Source organism: Galeopterus variegatus, unplaced genomic scaffold (assembly GCF_000696425.1).
Source record: "Galeopterus variegatus unplaced genomic scaffold, G_variegatus-3.0.2 Scaffold2034, whole genome shotgun sequence".
NCBI lineage: Eukaryota > Metazoa > Chordata > Mammalia > Dermoptera > Cynocephalidae > Galeopterus > Galeopterus variegatus.
In genome coordinates this window covers 19,129-25,504 of record NW_007728145.1, presented here as the reverse complement: position 1 = coordinate 25,504, position 6,376 = coordinate 19,129, and positions in this window count along the sequence as shown.

Below are 6,376 nucleotides of genomic sequence, written 5' to 3'. Positions count from 1 at the left end.
ACAATTTTCTTATCATGTAAACTGTTTAAGAGATAACTCTTTTTTTTTTTTTCGTTTTTGTCTTTTTTCATGTCCGGCAACGGACCGCAACCCTCAGTGTCACGCCCGTACCGGACCGAGACCGGCAACGGGATCGCAACCCTCGGTGCTGCGCCCGCCCCTCGCTCAGCCAGTGAGCGGGAACTGGTCTGTATGTGGGATCCGAACCCTCGGCGGGAGCGCCACACTCACGCCACGCTCCCAAGCAGCACACTGTAGCAGTGCGCCACCGGGCCGGCCCCTAAGAGATAACTCTTTAAACAAAAATAATAACCATGTGTTTTGTATTTTGGAGTTTAAAATTGTGCATAAAATGTTTCACTACAGTATTCTAGAAACAGGATGGGGAGAAATAAAAGCATACTATTCTACTAGTATTAGTAATAGTATTTCTACTATTGAAACGGTATAATATTACCTGAAGGTAGACTATGGTAAGCTGAAGATGTATATTATGAACACTAAAGCAACCAGAAAAATAATGAAGCAAATAAGCGAATAAGGAGATAAAATACAAAATACTCAATTACTGTAAACAAAGACAGAAAAGAAATAAAAAGGAAAGTGAAAATGGGATAAATTGAAAACAAACAGAAAGATGATAGATTTAAACCTATCTATATCAATTGTATATAAATAATTCAAAAAAGACTGGCAGATTGGATGAAAATCAAAACCCAACTATAGCCTACCTCCAAGAAATCCATGTTAAATAAAAAAAAAAAAAACATAAATAGGTTAGAAGTAAAAGGATCTAAAGAGGTATGACATGCTAACTCTAGTCAAATAGAAACAGGAGTAACTATTTCAATATCAAATAAAGTCTGTTATAGAGCAAAGCATATTACTAGAAATAGAGAAAATCATTTGATAGTGATAAAGGGATCGATTCATTTAGGGAACAAAAATAATCCTGAAGTTCCATACATTTAATGACAAAGTTACAAAATACGTGAAGGAAAAATGCATAGAACTGAAAAAAACCCAAAATTATAGTCAGAGATTTCAAACCCTACCTCAAAATAATATAATATAACAAGAAAACAAAAAATCAGCAAGGACGTATTGAGCTTGAACAACACAAACAACTTGACGTAATTGTCATTTAAAGAAAATGCTAAGCCAATGAAACAGAATACAATATTTTTTCAAGTACACAGGTAAAATTTTCCAAGATACAACATATTTTAGTTCATAAAGTTTCTCAATAAATTTTAAAAGTTTCAAGCCAAAAAAATTATGTTATGGTAACAATATAATGAAATAAGAAATAGAAATTATGAGCAAAAAAGATACAAAAAATTCCCCCAAATTTGGAAACTAAATAATATGTTTTGGTATAACCCATGAGTCAAAGAAGAAACAAAAAATAGAAAGTGTTTAGAACTGAATGAACACAAAAGTAAAATATAAGAGAATGTTGCATAATACTAAAGTTGTATTTAAGTGTTAATTTATAGCACTAAGAATCTATTTAAGAAAAGTAGAAGAACCTAAATCAACAACCACAGTTGTCTTTTCAAGAAACATGAAGAAAAACAAATTAAATCCAAAGTAGAAAAGGAAAAAAAAAAAAAAAAAGATCAAGATAGAAACCAATAAAATGGAAAAGAGAAAAACAACAGAGAGGTATCAATGAATCCAAAAGCTATTTTTTGAGAAGATCAATAAAATTGATAGAAACCTAGCCAGACTGTGAGAAAAAATAATTATGTCTTCTCAACATGAATTATCAATATCAGAAATAGTAAAGTGATATTGCTACAGATTTGAAAGACATTAAAAAGCTAATAAAGGTAAATTATAAACAATTTTATGCCTCTCAATTAATAACTTAAATGAAATGGACAAATTTCTTGAAAGACACAAACTAGCAGAGCTCATTCAAGGATAAAAGATAAGTTGAATAGCTTTGTAATTATTAAAGAAATGAATTTGTGTTTAAAAAGTTTGCTGTAGAACTCTAATCACTCAATTAGAAGATAAAAGACACAACTTAAAAATGGCAAAATACTCAATAGTCATTTCACCAAATAAAAAAGAATGTCTGATAATCCTATAAAAAGTTGTTCACAATATCAGTCAATAGGAAAATGCAAATTAAAACCACAAGGAGATAATACTTCATACCCACTAGAATTGATATTCCTGAAGGGAGACCATAACAAGTATTGGCAAAGTTGTGGAGAAGCTTTAAATGCAAAATTTTTCAGCCATTTTGGAAAAACAATTTAGTGGTGTTTTAAATAAACACACACTTACTACATGACTCAGCAATTTCCCTTGTAGGTATCTATGCAAGAGAAATGAAAACTTAAGTGCACACAAATATTTGGATGTGGTGTTCATAGCAGCGTTATTCCTAATGACACCAAACTGAAAATGACCCATGTCCATTAACTGTAGAATGAATGAACAACCTGTGGTAAAGCCATGCAATGAAGTATTTTCAGAAAGAAAAGAAACAGGCTGCTGACACATGCAACATGGATGAGCCTCAAAAGCACTATACTAAGTAAAAGAAAACAGCCACAAAGACTACATATTGTATTATTCTGCTTATATCAAATATCCAGGAAAAGCAAATTTATAAACAGAGAACATAAATTAGTTGACAGGAAGGGGTATAGGAAAGAGAAATGACTGCAAATGGACACAAAGTACATTTCAAAAGGATATAGAAATAATAGAAATGATTTAAAATTGAATTGAGGTAATGGTTGCACAACTCTGTAAATTTACTAAAAATTATTGAAGTATACATTTAATAGTATGTAAATTAAACACCAATACAGCTGTTAAAAAAAAGTTTTCTTAAAGAAGACTGAAGGACCAGATGGCTTTCCTTGCATTATAACCAATTCTACTAAACATTTAGGCAAAATATAAAAACCAATTCTAGCCTAAATGTTCACGAAAATAGAAGTGGAGGGAACACTGCACAACTTATTATGAGGCCAATATTATTCTGATACCAAGATATTACAAGAAGATAAAACTACAGGTCAATATTTCTCATGGAAAAAAAAACATTCTAAATCTTCAATGTATAAGGTAATCACATACATGAGCAAAACAAATCAGGTAATATTTTTAAAAAAGAATTATTTGTCATAATGTTGTTTATCTCAGGAATACAAGCCTGTTTTTTTCAGCATTTGAAAATCAATCTATATAATTCACCATATTATGCCAGACTAAATAAGAAAAAATATATAGTCATCTCAGTCGTTGGAGAAAAAGCATTTGTTAAAATTCAAATTCCATTTATTATAAAAATTCTTAGTAAACTGGCAATGAAAAGAAACTTCCTGTACTTGATAAAGGCATTTACAATAATCCTAAGATCATATTTAATATTTAAAGACTGAGTGTGTTCCCTCTAAGTTTGGGGTAAAAAAAACCAAGAATGTTCTTTATCACTCCTATTGAATAGCATACTGGAGGTCTTAGCCAGAATAGTAAAAACAAGAAAAAGAAATAAATAGCACACAGTTTGGTAAGGAAGAAATAAGAAGTTATCTACTCATAGATAACATGATTCTCTGCATAAGAAAATCTTGAAAAATTTCAAATAAAGCTATCAAAATATATAAAGAACTCTCTTTAGCAAGTTTGCAGGATACAAGGTCAATATAGACAAAGTAAATTGTACATCTCTATGCTGGCAGCGAATTATTAGAAATTTAAATCAAACTTAATATTATTTACAGTAACACCATGATACATTAATTATTTAGGTTTAAATCTAACTGAATACATGCAAAATCTGTATGATGAAAACTACAAATTACTAAACAAGACAATCAAAGAAGACCTAAATAAATGGTGAGATACACTGTGTTCATTTATTGATGAATCAATATTGTTAAGATATCAATTCTCCCCAAAGGGATCTGTATATTTGACATATTCTCAATAAAAACCCAAGCAGAAATTTTAGTAGAAATTGAATAACTTTTTCTAAATTTTTAATAGAAATTCACATAATATAAAATAGCCAAAACTATTTTTATGAAGAACAATTTTGAGCAACTCACACTAATTTCATGGCTCACTGTAGAAAATGATGCACAATACCATAAGAATTATGACAATGAAGTATTTATAAAAGGACTAACCAATAGATCAAGGGGACAAAATAGAGAATCCAGCAATAGACCCTCTCATACAAAATCAGTGATTTTTGCCACAGATTACAATGCAATTAAAAGGAGGAAAGATAGTCTTTTCAACAAAAGGTCCTGGAACATATGTGAAAATGAAGTCAAAATGGATTATTAACTATAAACCTCTGGAGTATAACATAGAAGAAAATCATTGTAACTTTGGGTGATTCAATCAACATTTTGGATATAACACCCAAAGTATGACCCATTTAAAAAAATGAATGAATTCAAGTTTATCAAAATTGAACACAACTGCTCTTTAAAACACAATGTTAGAAGAATAAAAAGACAAGCTGCAGACCAGAAGAAAATATTTACAAAACACATATCTAATAATGGACTTAGGCTCAAAATATGTAAAGAACTCTTTTTAATTAGAAACTAACCCACAAATAAAATGCACTAAATTTTTACACAAATATTTCTTCAAAGAAGATATGTAAATGGAAAATAAGCACATGAAAAGATACTCAATATCATTAGTCATTAGAGAAATGCAAATAAAAATCATTACATGCACATTAGACTGGCAAGAATTTAAAAATAAGTGAAATAGCAAGCCCTGCTGTGATTATGGAGTGAATGGAAATGCTCATCCAGAAAGAAAGAAATACAGAATGATACTGCCTTTTGGAAAATAGTTTAAAGTGTTTCTATAAAGGTAAACCTACACTTACCATATGATATTGTGATTCCTTTTTTAGGCATTTAGTCACATCAAATGAAAACTAACGCTCACAAAGAAAACTGTACACATATGTTTATAATGGCTTTATGTTCAGAATCACCAAAAAACTGGAAAAAACTTAAATGTCCTTTAACTGCCAAATGAATAAACAAACTGTGGTATATCCATACAATGGAATACTCCTCAGCAATAAAAAGCAACAAAATACTGATGTATTAAACAATATGGATGAAGACAAATGCATTGTGCTAAGTGAAAGGAATGAGACTCAAAGGTCACATATTCCATGATTACATTTATATAACCTTCCAGAATAGATACAGCCATAAATATGGAAACTGATGAGACGTGCCAGGGGTGTGAATGCTGGGTTTGACTACCAAGGGGCATGAGGTATTTTTATTATATACCTTGATTGTGGTGGTGGTTATCTGACTTTATGCATTTGTCAAAACTCACAGAACTCTATACTAAAATGAGTATACTAAAATGTGTTCATGGAAATGAGGATTTTTTAAACAAGGACATGCACATTTATTTGTTCAAATAACAAATAAACTGAATAACAGGTGAATAACAAAATACTCTGTAGAAAGTAGGGTTTCTAATTTTCACAAAACTGGATATGTAAAACATTAAAATTTACATATTTATTTTTATAATCTCTACAATTATTTGAAATAGCTCTATAAAGTCTTCAAAAGCATGCAAATATCAAATTAATTTCAACAGAGGAAGACGAATAAACTTTTCAAAGGCAAATTTATTTCTAAGCAAATCAACAAGTCCACTTAATAAAAAGAAAAGAACAGAAATTAAATATCTAAGTTTAGCAAAATAAATTGCATAAAAAATCAACAAAACGGAATATAAACACAAGGGCATTTCAGAAAGTTCACAGAAAAAGAACTTTACAGCAAAAAAACCAAGTAACCCAATTAAAAAATGGGCAAAGGAGCTGAATAAGCATTTCTCAAAGGAAAATATATCAATGGCTAACAGACACATGAAAAAATGCTCAGCATCACTCAGCATCCAGGAAATGCAAATCAAAACCACACTGAGATACCATCCTTCTCCAGTTAGGATGGCTAATATCTAAAAGACTGAGAATGATAAATGCTGGTGAGGTTGCAGAGAAAAAGGAATCCTCCTATACTGTTGGTGGGACTGAAAAATGGTGCAGCCTTTATGTCAAATGGTATGGAGGTTCCTCAAACAATTGTAGATAGGTCTACCATATAACCCAGCTATGCCACTGCTGGGAATATGCCCAGAGGAATGGAAATCATCAAGTCAAAGGGATGCGTGTACTCCAATATTCATTGCAGCACTCTTTACAATAGCCAAGAGTTGAAACCAGCCCAAATGCCCATCATCTGATGAGTGGATATGGAAAGTGTGGTATAATTACACAATGGAATACTGCTGCACTATAAAAAAGGATGAAATACTGCCATTTGCAATGAAATGGATGGAC